Source organism: Pinus tabuliformis, chromosome 8, assembly GCF_031772625.1.
Source record: "Pinus tabuliformis cultivar Carrire ecotype Pingquan chromosome 8, CPIR1, whole genome shotgun sequence".
Taxonomy (NCBI): Eukaryota; Viridiplantae; Streptophyta; class Pinopsida; order Pinales; family Pinaceae; genus Pinus; species Pinus tabuliformis.
The window spans coordinates 1,068,125,056-1,068,140,934 of NC_142294.1; the positions used below are offsets into that span (position 1 = coordinate 1,068,125,056).

Below are 15,879 nucleotides of genomic sequence, written 5' to 3' on the forward strand. Positions count from 1 at the left end.
ATTGTAACTTTTAATGAAATTATTTGTCATTAAAAGTGTCAAAATACCCTTCAAGATCAAGTCGGCCTGACAGTTGGGAAGTCGGCCTATTTTGAGGAGCCACGTCCACCTTTGGAAGCCTATATAAAGGAGGGAACTTGATCTCCTTGGAAGACATTCATTAGTCACTCATCCAAGTGAATAAGAAGAGAAAGAAAGGCAATGAAGAAGGAAGAGGACGAAGAAGACTTGCTTCTAGGCTATTTCTCTGTCACAGGTGCGAAGGAAAGGCTAGGGTTTCTACTTCTAGACTAGGGTTTTTCTTTTGCAGGTTCGATCTCGAAGAAAGAAGAGAAAGAAGGTCAACGAAGATCACATTAGGTCATCCTCAAATACTAGAAGAAGGAGAAATCCAAGCGAGGGTCTGAAGAAGCCTTGGGAGGCCAGAATAAGCTCACACGTGTAGCAGCAGCTGTTGTTAGGAGGGCCGAAAATTTTAGACTTGCAGTAGAGGTCGAAATTCTGATGCTGGGGGTTGAAGTTGTGTTGCTGGAAGAGATTTCACTGGATTGACTTGGACAAAGGAAGCACATTATTCGAAAAGGTTGGATTTGGTCTTGGAGGGTATTGGTCTTGGTCTAGATGTCTTGGAATTCGTCAATTGAAGAATCTATAAGAAGAGAAGAGATTTGCAGGTTTTCCTCTCAAGTGGAGAGGTTTTGGCCCTGGCTTGTAGCCTACATTCTGTGTTCTTGTGTACTATTGTTCTTGTTTTGGTAGCTGTTTGATGATACACAAACATACTAATAAGTGAAGAAGCTAATAAGTAAGAAAATGTAAAAAGACATCACAAGTAGTTATCAAGAAAGAGAAATCATCCTATCCATTGCCCCATAGATTTTTGAACATGTTATCGAAGCTAAGTTTGGCTAAGGGCATAATGAAGATCTCTACTACACTGAAAAAGTTCCTAAAGAAGTGTATGAAGGTGGCAAGTCATCTCAATAAGGGCATCAAAGAAGTATGGGATCTCTTATTTCCTTCTAAAAAGGAAGTGGCCAAGACATCTACAAAGGATGAAGGATTATTCTCAGCACTCACTGGCACATTTAAAGATGCTAATATTTGGGTGATCGATAGTGCAGCATCAAGGCATATGATTGGTCAACATAAGCAATTGAAGACATTATCAAAAGGGAAGTCTTCTTACTCCGTAGAATTTGGTGATAATAAAAGCTACCCTGTGAGAGGAATTGGATCAACCTCGATTGAGCTAGAAAATGGAGGAAACATTAATCTCATCAATATCTTATTTGTTCCAGGTTTGCACACGAATTTACTTTCTATTTTATGCTTAGAAGACAAGGGTGATCGAGTTGCATTCATTGATGGAAAAGTTGTAGTATGGGGTAAAAACTCAAGCATAGACGATGCTAGAATGATTTGGATTCGTGAAGGAAGACTCTACAGTTTGATAGCTCCCCTCGCTCTAGCTTTGGTTCACATTGAATTTAGCCCATGTGAACTTTGGCATAGAAGATTTGGTCATCTCCACTACAAAATCTTACCAACCCTAAATTCCATAGTAAATGACATTCCCGAACTGAAGGAAGATCATGAAGGAGTTTGCAAGGGATGTGCATTGGGTAAGAACACCAAGAGACCATTTGGAAGCAGTGCGCTTCAAGGTCAAAGTAGTGTGCTCGACATCCCCTCCAAATACTTTTTAATCAAATGACTTCCTAGATCTTTAATGATTGCTTGGCTCGATGCCCTTCCATTACCTCTATTTTTTTCTTTTCTATGATATCCCATAAATTAGGATCGACAACCGACAGGAGCTGGTTTCCCCATGATCTAACTACAGCTTTACAACTTTATGACCACGGACTGGGCTTGTGAAATGCATTGGAATGTAGCGACGATTATATATTTACAGAGGGGAAGCAATATCAGAAGAAGAATTATGTTTGGAATACCAAGACAGAGAATATGATAAACAATGTTAGAGGTAAACAACGTAGACAACATATAGGGGTTCGGGCCCCACGTAATGGGCCAGCGTATATGACAGCGTAATGGGAGAGCAGAACTATGGGAGCGGATGGCATTCAACGTTGAACTGGTGGTTTGAGGGAGCACATTGTGTAGTTGAATTAGGGGGGAGTGGTATAGATATAGACAACATCATCAAATCTAAATTTCTCGCTCCTTTTCCACCCAATGTCCTTTCACTAAGCTCGTTGATCCTTTCAACACCTCGCTCCTTGATTCACTGGACCTCGAGCTGAAAGGATTTCTAGCCTCCAGCACTATTCATACTAAGAGGTAAAAATATTCTTGTTGCCACTATCGCTCACTCACAATGGTCTATTCAACTATTAATACTCAGATTTTCATTATATTATTCAATATTCATACCCGCTGCTGCAATGAATATCAATAATGTTTCAAATAATAATACCTTACAATTGCCAAGCTTGCGGCCTTCCTTAACACATCAGCCTTCACATAATAGGTTGGAGCCACTAAAGATTGCGTATTTGAGAGGTTGGATTTGGACACAAACTTAGGGCCCCATATAACTCATATATATAAAACCATGCATCCTACTTTCGTACCAAACCAGAAATCCGACTTGTAGAGCTCCAAAATCTGTGTAGCCTCCGTCAGAAAAGTTCATCAATCGTATAGCCTGAATTAAGGAAGCTCTTGTTTCCAAGCTCAAGCTGCCAACTCGAAATAAGAAATCCTTTTTGTTTCTTCTCGTTAATGGCGTATGGGAGCAACCATAATTAAAAACACACCATAATGTGAGGGACCCTTTACCATGACACTGTAAGGTGGAACCTCACAACGTGATATGGAGGCAGCGTTACTTAAAGTCACATGAAACAGTGTTACTTAAATGGACAACGGTGGTATATGGACAACGTATGCACATGGAGGTATGAGTGCGAGGACATCGTTAAAAATAGCGCAGTTTTATACAATGGAGACCACGTTGTATAAAATAGAAAACAATGGTATATCAATGAATGGAGACAACGTAAAAGTATGACTAATATCAATGACTAGAGACAACGTTAAACTAGGACTAATACCAATAATTGAGACAACACATGGTTAACCCTTCGATACCACAAGAATGGCCTCAAACTTTGTCCATCATCTCTTGCTCTGGGTTTCTGTAACTCCTCATTACTTCCTAAATCACGTCAATTAACCGAAACAACATTTCCCATGCCCACCATGAAGCCATGGAGGAATCCGGCATCACTTCATCAATCAAGAGCTGAAAGGCAAATTCCCCATGTGATGTCATCGGACCAATCCACGACCCAGAAACAGGATGAGAATCAAAATGGGAGTGTTAACTTGGAGGCGAGGATAGTTCACAAGGATTTTGTTTCTCTGCCCAGGCCTTTGTCTGTGACGGATCTTGCTACACCGCCGAGCGACCGTTCTCAGGTTTGTGTGGCTTACCAGGGATTTCCTGGGGCATACAGTGAGTTTGCAACATTGACAGCTTACCCACACTGCGATGCTGTTCCTTGTGAACAATTTGAAGTGGCAGGTTCACCAAAATGGCGTTTCTAAGCAGCGCAGGTCTAATAGTAGAATAGACATAAAGGTCACAAAAAGAAGTGGCTCACTTAAGATTGAGTAGGTTAGGAACGTAGTAGCTCTGGTACCATGTTAAACACATACATGGCAGAGGCAATATGAAAGATAAACATTAGATTGTATTTCTTATTCACTATGATACATATTTATAATACATAGGAGTGACCCTTGGTTTCGTATTCCAAGTGGTTCCTTGGACTCCTTTTGGCTGTTTAGCCTCCACACCAACCCTTAGAGGAATAGGTGTCCAACAAAAACTTTAGAGATATGATAAGTAGCACCATGGATATAAGGAAGAGAAATGAGAGTTAGGGGTGTGAAAGAGGAATGAGAGGTTTTGGATTTAGAAAGGCAAGTTAAACAAAAGGCCTTGTTGACTTGAGAAGTTGAGTAACCATTGGCTAAAAGGCCCTTAGTTAGGTGGGGTTTTCGTTTCTCAAGGAAATGAGGATAAAAAATTCAAATGGCTTGATTAACAAGAGTTGTAAGAAAGACAATTTTTTGTATAGGGTGATGGTGCGAATGGGCATGCAGGTAATGGTTAGTGTGAGTCTTTTCCTATAAACTTGATGGGTGAGAGTGCCTTTGAGAAGACAAATAATGAGAAAGGGAAGGAAATTTTTCTTTTGGACTTCCATAGTGTGAAAATTTGAAGCCATAGGTGACTAGTGCTCTTATGATCTCAATCAAACAAATAGATTGTGAATTTGATTAATGCTGAAATTAAATTTCAAACTCTAGCATCAATCACACATACCTATAAATTATACAATTGAAGAAAGAAAATTAATTTTTCACACAGGTATTTACTCAGCTCTTGCCCCACCCATCCCTGTGGCCCAATGCGGCCAGGGGGTGGCAGGTTCCTCCCTGCCCACCCTTGCGGCCCAATAGGCTGTGGGAGAATTGACATGCCACCCCTAGGGCCTGTTGGGTTGCGGTGCGGGCAATTTTTATTTTTATTTTTAATTTTTATTTCTTTTAAAATTTTATGCTTTTTAAATGTTTATATATATATATATTTTAATTTGTTTTTTGAATGTTTTTTTTAGTTTTTATGTTTTTTATTTTTATTATTTAAATTATCTAATATCTTTTTTTATTTGTTTTTCGTTAATTTATTATTTTTTTCTTAAATTATGTTTTTTTGGGAAATATTTTCTTGTATTTTTATTATATATATATATATATATTTTATCATTTATAAGTTAATTTTGTGTGTTTTTTTTTACATTTTTATGTTTGATTTTTTTTTTGTCCTTTTATATATTTTTTTATATTTGTTTTTTTTGTTGCCATGTTTTATAATTTTTTTTTTTGATGTTTTAATATATATTTTTATTTATTTGTTATTATTTTTTTAATTTTATTATTATTATTATTTATTTATTTATTATTATTTTTATTTTTTTATGGTTTTTTGTTTTGTTTTAGTTTTTATTTTTCTTAATGTTTTTTTTTTGAGTCGTTTTTTATGTTTTAATATATACCTTTATTTACTTGTTATTATTTTTTAAACTTTTTGTGTATTTTTTTGTTTTTATTTTTATTTTCTTCTGTATTTTTCATTTTTATTTATGTATTATTTTGTTTTATTTTATTTTTTCCTGCAAGGTCCATGTTGATCATTGACTAGCAACTGGATCCCATTATGTGTCAATTTGATAGTTGATTTTAAATTTTTCGATATAATGGATCGAGTTCGACCCCACGATGTGTCAATTTCATGGTTGGTTTTTAAGTTTTCATTACAATGGGTTAGTTCGCCTACTCTACATGTCAATTTGATGGTTGATTTTTAAATTTTTGTTGCAATGTGTCAAGTTGTCTTAGGCTAAGATTTTAAAGTTGTTATACTTTTAGCATTTAAAAAAAATTACTCTTGGTATAATGACTCTTTCATTAAGGTATTCATTTTTAAAGTTTCTTCAGTCATTAAATTTTTCCATATTGCCATGGTTCAAATATTTTGAAAAATTAAGGTTTTCTGTAGTTGTGATATTTGGTTTTAATTCCATGGTTGAAAAATTGTCAAAATTTTAAGGTTTTCTTGAGTCATTATATTTTATCTTTAATGTTATGGTTGAAAACAATTATAAGTATTTTATCTTTAACACCATGGCTGAAAATTGTTGGAATTTTAAGGCTTTTCATAGATGTGATGTTTTATCTTTAATGTCATGCCTGAAAATCATTATAATTTTAAGGTTTTTCAGAGTCATGATATTTTATCCTTAATGCTATGGCTAAAAAATGTTGAAAATTTAATTTGAAAAAGAAGATGTTATTACAACATCAACACTTTTTGTTTTTAGGGTGTTTTTGCACAATTTTTTTTTTTGATTTTTATTAGCTTTTACTGCCATTTTTAAAAAATGTTGAAAATTTACCCCGAAAAAAAAACGTTATTCTAGCATCAACATTTTTCGTTTTCGAGCTGCTTTTCATTTGTTTTAGCTAGTGTTTTCGTTTTGAGTTTATAGTTCCTGTTTGATAGTTTATATTGTTCTTGGTGAGAATGTCTGCAATCTGCTTGTCTGTCGATATGTATTGGAGCTTCACTGTTCCCTTCTGCACCATATCTCGGATGAAAGTGATTTTTGATCTCAATGTGCTTTGAACTGTCATGAAACACTAGATTCTCCGAAAGCTTGACACAACTTTGATTATCACAATATATCAAGGTCGTCTCTAGCACCTGGTAAAATAGCCTTGCAAGCAGCTTCCGAAGGCAAACTGCTTCCTGACTTGCGTCACTAGTTGTAATATGCTTCGCCTCTGCTATACTGAGTGCGATAGAAGTTTGCTTCTTGCTAAACCAAGATATCATAGCTAATCCCAAACTGAAGCAACACCCTAAGGTGCTCTTTTTGTCCTTTGCACTCCCGACCCAATTAGAATCAATATATCCCTACAACCTCACTTCACTACCTGAGACATATCTCAGACCATATCCAACTATGCATGTAGGTACCTCAACACATGCTTTGTTGCAACCCATTGTACACGCCTTGGTTCAACCATAAACTGGCTCAGGGTGTTGATTGCAAACCAAATATCTGGCCTGGTGTTAACTAGGTACATCAAGGATCCAATCAACTATCTATACATCGTGGGATCCACCAAATCTGAATCTGAAGCAAAATCACTCAACATCTTTAGATTTGTCGTCATAGGTGTAGACATGGACTTGTAGTCCATCATACTGAATCTCTTCAAGATTTGAACAATGTATTTCCTTTGTTTGAGGAAGATCTCATCTAATCTCCTCCACACCTCCAATCCCAAGAAATAATGCATCAAACCAAGATCCTTCATCTCGAATTCTATGGCCAACTCCCTCTTGCACCCGATAATGAGCCTCTCTGCCCTAGTAAGGAACATATCATCAACATATAGCATCAAGGTCAAAGGATCACCGTCAACAACCATGAAGTAAAGGTCAGGATCCGCATCACTCTTGGTGAAACCCAAGCTCATCAATTATCCATTAATCCTAAAACATCATGCCCTGGGTGCCTGCTTGAGTCCGTACAAGGTCTTCTTTAGCCTGTAAACATGGGACTCCTTCCCATGTACCAAAAATCCCTGAGGTTGCTCTATGTACACTTCCTCTTCATTCACACCATTGAGGAATGCGATCTTTACATCCATCTAATGTAACCTCCAACTCGTCATTGAAGTGATAGAAATAACAATCCTGATAGAAGTGTACTTGCCGACTGGAGCAAAATTCTTGTCATAGTCCACTCCCTCTCTCTAGGTGAACCCTCTCCACAAACCTCGCTTTGTACTTCTCAATGCTGCCGTATACTGCATGCTTGATCTTATAAATCCACTTGGAAGTCACTACTGACTTCCTTTCTGGTCTCGGAACTATCTCCCACATGTCATTCTTCATGATGGACTGATACTCCATCATGGCATCCTTCCAAGCCTATTGTTATGCTACCTCCTCATAACTGGATGGTTCAAAATCAATGATGTGGTTGATCAATACCATATAACTCGAAAACCTTTGTGGTCGTTTGCTCTCCCCAAAGGTACCCTTGGGAGCTGCATGCCTCTTTGCATCTTGCAAAGTGTCACGAAGCGATGCTAATCTTTTCTTCGTCACAGTAACATCTCTCGACGGTCCACTGGCTCTACTGGCTCAATTGACTCCTTCTGATAGTCTGAAGGATGAATAATAGGATTAGAGGGATTTGTGCTTGCATCTTTTGAAGCCTCCTGCTCCTCATTATCAATCTCCATGTGAGACTCTCTCGACCTTTTGAAGGTTACGTTCTCATCAAAAGTAACAGCCTGAGCAATCTCAATCTGATGCAGTCCTGAAATGTAGATCCTGTATGCCTTCGAAGTCTCGCTGTATCCCATAAAAGTACCCTTCTTCCCAGAAGGCTCTAACTTCTTCCTCTTCTCCTTGGGCACATGTATGTATTATAGACAAACAAAGATTCTCAAATGATTGACCTCTAGCATTCACTCATGTGAATGCCTCCTTAGGAGTCTTGTCCTCCAATATTCTTTTAGATCTCTGAGTATTTGTGATTGCTAAATGTCTCTTGCAAAATATAGAAAGGATTTTCCCCATCTCCACAAATATATATGTACAAAAGGAAACATGCAAGCCATAAGTAGGTAAATCTAACTAAGAAAGCGAATTGTCTCGTGCCTTCGAAGGATGTACCTCCTACTTCATGTGCTAAAGCTGAAGTCTTCTTTTGAGGTGATAATTTGAGGTAGGATCTAATTTAGCATAGGATAGAACTCCACAACCATCATGAGGTGCAAGCCTTTGACCCAAAAACCAAAAGGGAAGACCTTAGCACAAAACATAACTACAACACCTTCTTGAGTAAGGTGGATGATGGAGATAGTTAACCCAAGCGAGATCCAAGAACATGTGTTGAAACCCAAAAGCTAATGTATGTAGACTAATTTACAAAGCATTTTGGTTACCAAACCTGCAACCAAATTCATAAAATATTTAGGGAGGCGATGTATTTATACACTAGTTGTTAGGAGGCATAACGCCACTGATTCACTAAACACTGGAGTGTTGGGCATCTTTTCTTGGTCAAACCATTGGTCTTGATCCATAAACCGCAGGGACTATAGACTAAACTGTGGGTGGGTCCTAGAAAAATAGTGCTTTGAATGACAAGTATGTGACCAAAGTCCAGGCCATAGCTATTGGGAGCGAGAGTGAGAGGAAAGTGCGAGTGTGAAGTGCCAATTTTAAAAAGTTTCTGGTAGTGAAGCATTGCAAGAATGCTTTTATATTATTTGATCCATATGTATTAAAAAAAGCATGCAAAATGGTGACTATTTATATACAATATGAAAGCATAGTTTTTTGTAGTAGATTAATGATAAGCATCAAAGCTTTAACCTTTAGCACTTGAATAAAATAAAGAAAGTTAGCTTATAGTATTGTCATCAAATGATCAACCATATCATCAACCTTCAAGTTCCATTAGGTATCATTTGTCATGTAATGTTTACAAATAGCCATAATTAAGAGAAAAAATCCTAGGTTCTCGAATCTCGATTCTAAACTGAAAAAGACAAATAATTATACTATCTACTAAGCTTTCTTAAGCCTTTTTCCACAAGCAATTTCTAATTTCTTATCCCGTGGTCTAGTGGCAATAAAAATTGTACTAGGAGTATGCTTCCTTTTCAGGTGAGCTTCATGCATGAGAGCATGAGGGGAGGGAAGCATCACCTTGTAGCCAAGGCCTAGACAATGAAATTGTAGAATAGATTTTGCAGTTAGGTTTGGAAAAGTTGCAGTTTACAAGGTGCTAGGTGTGTAATAAACGAGGAGGGATGTTGACCAAATTGACTAATAAGTAGAGTGCGCTTGCCAAGGATGGGTAATGATTGTAGTTCGAAAAGGGGTTTTCTAACCATTTTGAACATTGTTTGGGCATAATAAATATAAGGCGACCCCAAAAATGACCAATTCAACTAAGATAATGACCCAAAAGGGGGCATTTGTGGACAAAGGTGATCACTTATGAGAGAAGGGGAAAAGACCAAGGGAACTCCCTTGTGGACCTGATATTAATCAGAGGAGGCTTCAACGCTAAGTTGAAGACCCCAAAATTATCTATTTGGACCAGATAGGGGCCACTCAAGGGGATGGCTTTAGGTCTTGTGATTTCAGCGTAAAGTATGTAGGAGTCCTTTGTATTGTCCTTGAGGATTTGGTGGATAGAATGTAAATTGCAAATTCTATACACTACACAAGCAATTTCCTTATTTTTTGACAATGAGGGTGTTGAAGCTGTTGACGTGAGTAGCATCAGAAGGTCTTCTACAATTGCTTGGTGTCTTAGCATGTGGAAGACATTATTTGCCTCTTCTAGTGATTTATGCCTTCTTTCCCAAGTTTAACTTGGGAAAAATACAATAATTAATGTCTATAAATTATTGTGGACTATTGGGTTATTTTCTAAGGATAAATAATTTAATTATTTAAGTGACTTAGAAATATTCTCAATTGTTGATCTTTAAGATGTTTCTAGAAGCAAGATTCAAGATGTTTCTGCAGAGGAGAGTGGGTTAGAGATTTGGACTCAAAGAAGGCTATATATGGAGGTGAAGACACAATGAAGAGCACAAGTGTGTGAGCGAGTCATCACGAGAGAGTGATTCTCTCTGCAGTGTTAGTGGCTCAGTGACCAGTGTGCAGAGAAGGAAGAAGTGCAAGTGGGTTTGAGTGAACCCAAGAGGGTTGAGTTGGAGGAGATTGCAAGGATGAGTTGTTGGAAGGAGGTCGTGTTTGTCTGGAGGCGGCTGATTTGCTGGAGTGCTAGGGATTTTTCAGTGTGCATTAGTGGTAGGGCATAGATCAAGTTGCTAGAGGGTGCAGATCTAATTGTTGGAGGCCGATTTCTTCAGAGCGATTTCATTTGGAGGTAGATTTCCTTTGGTGGCGTCATGGAGGTGAATGAAGTGCTATATGTATCAGGTCTAGAGAAGAATATCCTTTTAGTTTCTGCCATGGAAGACAAAGGACTAGATGTTAGCTTTATGGGAGGTGAAGTGGCTATTGGGTCGAAGGGGACTAAATTAAGCAAGAGGTAGGTGTTCAATAGGAGGGAGAGAGATCTCTTTCTATTGAGAGGACTATTGGTGAAGGCCCTCATCCATGAGAGTGATAGCCATAGCGAGATTTGGCATAGGAGGATGGGACACCTACATTACAAAGCTCTTCCGATGGTGCAAAGAATGGTTACTGGTTTTCCAGACATCTAGATGGAGCGGGATGGAGTGTGTAAAGGGTGTGTGCTTAGCAAGCAGAGCAAGAATGCGTATCCTCAAAGTGAGATTGGGTCTAAGGGTGTGCTAGGCTTGGTGCATTATGATATTTGTGGTCTTATGTTTGTGACATCGATCACATGGTCCTTATATTTTGCGACGTTCATAGGTGATTATTCTAGGAAGACTTGGATCTACTTCCTGAAGACAAAGGATGAGGTCTTTGATTGGTTTTAGGAGTTTAGAGCTCTTGTGGAGAACCAGATAGGGAGGAAGATTAAGGTACTGAGATTAGATAATGGGGGCAAGTACACCTCCAACGAGTTCCTAGACTTTTGCAGGCAGGTAGGAATAAAAAAAGAGCTCATAATACCCTACAACCCTTAACAAAATGGGGTTGTTGAGAGGAAAAATAGAACCATGATGGAGGTAGCGAGGGCAATGATCTATGATCAAGAGTTGCCTATGTTTTCGTGGGTAGAGGCCTACAATACAACTATTTATGTGTAGAACTGGAGTCCTCACTGGGTGTTGGAGGACGTGACTCCTGAGCACCTGGTTATAGGATTGAAATTGGATGTGAGTCGCTTGCGTATATTCGGTAGTCTAGTTTATGTCCATGTGCCTACAGACTCCAGAGAAGAGGACTAAGGTGAAGCCCTTATCTGAGAAGGACGTGTTTGTTGGCTATAGTGAGGTCTTGAAGGACTATCGAGTCTACATTCCAGGATAGAGAAAGGTGAGCTTGAGTCAGGATGTTAGATTTGATGAGGATAGGACCCTAAGGAGATCTCATGAGAAAAAACCAAGCAATGGTAGAGAGGGAGAAAGAGGCTTCTAAGGCTGAGCAGGGACCAACAACACCAACAAAGACACAACCAACAGATTCAGGGGATGAGTTAGATATTCCTTTGAGTTCTATTAGGAGGAACCCGAGATGGGCCAAACAAACATTGAGAGATGCAAAGGAGCATGTGCAGGCTCCTAACAACATTTTCATGTAGAGCAAACCACTGACTAGATATTCTAGTTATTTGGTGCTATCAAGCAGCACTTGCGAGTCTGAGCTATCCACTTTTGAGGAGGCTATAGCAAGTCTGGAGAGAGTCCATGATAGAGGAGTATAGGTCCATCATGAGCAATGGTGTTTGGGATATAGTGGCGAGACTGGAAGGGAAGTCTGTGGTCACTTATTGAAGGATCTACAAGATCAAATGTGCAACAAATGGCAGTATTGAGAAGTATAAAGCGAGGTTCGGGGCGAGAGGGTTCTCCTAGGAGGGAGTGGATTACGAGGAGACATTCACACCCTTGCTAGATATGCATCTATTAGAGTAGTTATGTCCATTGCTTTAGAGATGGGGTGGAGGATACATTAGATGGATGTGAAGACTGCTTTCCTCAATGGAGTGATTGAGGAGGAGGTGTATATTGAGTAGCCTCAGGGTTTTGAGGTGCATGGGAGAGATTCCCATGTATGCAGGTTGAAGAAGACCCTTAAAGGGTTGAAGCAGGCTTTCGCGCACATGGTACACCAAATTGATGGATATCTTCTTGGTTTGGGCTTCACCAAGAGTGAGGCAGATCCTAACTTGTACTTTGTACTTGTTGAGGGTGAACCGCTCATCTTGGTATTGTATGTGGACGATCTCTTCTTGACAGGATCGAAGAAGCTCATAGGGATGTGCAAGGAGGATCTTGCTTCAAAATTCAACATGAAGGACATTGACTTGATGCATTACTTTTTGGGATTGGAGGTGTGGCAACAACCAGGAGAGATTTTCCTTAGGTAGGGCAAGTATGCAATAGAGACCTTGAGGAGACTCAAGATGGAGGATTGCAGGCCTATATCTACACCTATGATCACTAACCTGAAGAAGCTGAGCGCTTCTGAAGGTGAACTAGTGGATCCCACACTGTATAGGCAGTTGATAGGTTCCTTGATGTATCTGGTCAACACTAGGCTGGATATATGTTTTGCTGTGAATACACTCAACCAGTTCATGGTGGAGTTGAGACAGGTTCATTGGGTGGCAATGAAGCATGTGCTGAGATACCTGTGTGGGACAATAGACTTTGGACTGAGATATGTTAGAGCTGGAGGAGTGGAGCTGCAAGGGTACACAAATTCTGATTGGGTAGGGAGTGTGGTGGACAAGTAGTCACAATTTGGGTGTTGTTTCAGCGTGGGATCATCCATGATCTCATGGTTTAGCAGGAAGCAACAGTTAGTGGCACTTAATTCAACAAAGGCAGAGTACATGGTAGCATGGCGAGTTGTGAGGCAGTGTGGCTTCACAAGATGCTTGCAGGATTATTTGATCTGCAGATGGGGCGGACAACCATACATTGTGATAATCAAAGTTGCATTAAGCTCTCTAAGATGCTTGTGTTTCATGATCGGTCCAAGCATATCGATATTAGATATCACTTCATCAAAGACAAGGTCCAAAAGGGTGCTGTGAGATTATAATACATTTCTACAGAGGAGTAAGTGGCCGATGTTCTCATGAAGCCTCTAGTGAAGGGAAAGTTTGTGAAGTACTAAGATACGCTGGGGGTGGTGGAGAATCCCTTCCTTGCTAGGAGGGAGTGTTGATGTGAGTAGCATCGGAAGGTCTTCTACAATTGCTTGGTGTCTTAGCATGTAGAAGGCATTATTTGCCTCGTCTAGTGATTTATGTCTTCTTTCCTAAGTTTAACTTACGAAAAATACAATAATTAAAGTCAATTAATTATTGTGGACTATTGTGTTATTTTCTAAGGATAAATAATTAAATTATTTAAGTGACTTAGAAATAATCTCAACCATTGATCTTGAGATGATTCTAGAAGGAAGATTCAAGATATTTCTAGAGAGGAGATTGGGGTTAGAGATTTGGACTCAATGAAAACTAGAAATGGAGGCTAGCGATGCAGGTGAAGACACAATGAAGAGCACAAGTGTGTGAGCGAGTCGTCACGAGAGAGAGTGATTCTCTCTGCAGTGCGAGTGGCTTAGTGACAAATACGTAGAGAAGGAAGAAGTGCGAGTGGCTTAGTGACCAATATGTAGAGAAGGAAGAAGTGCGAGTGGGTTTGAGCAAGTCCAGGAGGGTTTAGTTGGAAGGGATTGCAAGGATGAGTTGCCAGAAGGAGTTCGTGTTTGTTTGGATGAGGTTGAGTTGCTAGAGTAATGGGGTTTTTCCAGTGTGCATTAGTGGCAGGGCACATATCGAGTTGCTGGAGGGCACAAATCTGGTTGCTGGAGGCCAATATCTTCAGAGCAATTTCATCTGGAGGCAGATTTCCTTGAGGCCGATTTACTTGGGCTGAATTCATTCTGAGGGAGCTGAGTTGGTCCAGATTGTATTTTTCCTTGTATCCCTGTGGGTCGAAAAACCTAGATTTTGCAAATAATGAAATGATGGAGAATTGTTTCTGGGTCAATTAATTTTGCAATGTGTGGTTGATCTCTTTGGTTTATTTCCGTGCACATTTTTAATTCTAGAGACTAGAAGTTAAAGATACTAGTGATTTTACTTTTAAGTGATTCAGTTATTGTTTGGGTAAATAAATAAATAATAAACCGGGGATAGATTAAATTGCCGTGAGAAAATAAATCCGGTTGGTATTAGAAATTTAACAGAAGCTAGTGAATATTCTATTTGTCTTGCAAGAACAAAACATATAGAAGTTTAGTACTATTTCATCTGGGAACTTGTACAAAACAAAGAGATTGAACTTTTGTATTGACGCACACAATACCAACTTAGACAATATTTTCATCAAGTCTTTGTCGAGGGAAAAAGTTATAATATTTTGTGACATGCTTGGTATCAAACTGAGCATAATGGCCATTAAGAGGGGATGATGCACGTTATGGACGATTGTTAACCCAAGTTAGTATTTAGGGTTAGTGTTATTTTAGTCTATAAAGTTCATGTAGATTAGCTTAGTTATTAAAGTCAAAAGAAGTCCTCTTATTACTTGTTTCCCATATAATTGTGAGTTATGCAGTTATGTCCAAAGCCTTGTATTTATTGCTTTCTTTCTTCCTTAATAAGATATCAATAAGCATCACACCGTTTTTGCTTTTTAAAGTGCTCAAAAACTATTGGACCTGCAAGTGAGATTACAATCATTCAGGATATCAGTGACCTTTCCTGTGAATGTAGAGTTTATCTTTATGGTTAAATTTGCATTCATTTCTTCGCTTTTGATTGTTTATATAGCCCCTTGGTTTGCGGCAGGCTTCATTATTTCTTCCATACTGTTGACGGAGTTCTTGTCAACCAATGCCTGTAGTCAATTGACGGGGAGCAATGCTTCCGCCACCTATCTTCCTTCAATCTCTGTTGGAGAACGTTGAGATCGCCCTGCTTAAAATTTCTTCTTGCCTCATTCGGTGGGCCTACTCACCAGTGCAATAAGTAAATTACATTTACGTTCCATAATGGTTATCATTTAACCTATATTGTATTTAGCAAATAACACTAAATACACATTTCAAATTAAGAATAATTCACATCTGAAGTCTGGACCATATGCGGTCCTACATGCTAAATTTTTCATGCTTGTGCAATGCATTTACCATTGAAACGCCTATTTTATTGACGCTATTGATCTTGTAGAGCCGTACTTTTTTGTACTTTGAAACTTCCAAGTTAAGGTAACTCAACTGGAAAAGTTAGAAAACAATTGTAGTTAAGTGCTTAAGATGATTGATGCATATCTGCAGACTAGCAGCAGCAAATGATATTCATTATATATATACCAAAATAATTTGTTGTGTAATTGCTAGATGAAGCATCTGTTAAAGATGTAATTAGGCTTCCAAGTTAAGGTCACTCAACTGGAAAAGTTAGAAAACAATTGTAGTTAAGTGCTTAAGATGAGTGATGCATATCTGCAGACTAGCAGCAGCAAATGATATTGATTATATATATGCCAAAATAATTTGTTGTGTAATTGCTAGATGAGGCATCTGTTAAAGATGTAATGCTCATTTTAGCTGGGTCT

General features: G+C 38.6%; 1 protein-coding gene across 2 annotated transcripts in view; it reads left to right on the top strand.

Moving 5' to 3' along the window:
• Window positions 1-15,558, top strand: part of LOC149239025 (E3 ubiquitin-protein ligase RING1-like) — a 28,785-nt gene extending 13,227 nt beyond the window's left edge. The window contains exon 2 of one of the 2 annotated variants that reach the window (XM_089373291.1): window positions 15,093-15,558. The gene's annotated coding sequence lies outside the window, so the exon portion shown is untranslated. The remainder of the gene's footprint in view (window positions 1-15,092) is intronic. The other variant, XM_089373290.1, reaches the window with a different exon arrangement.
• The last annotated feature ends 321 nt before the right edge of the window (window positions 15,559-15,879 follow it).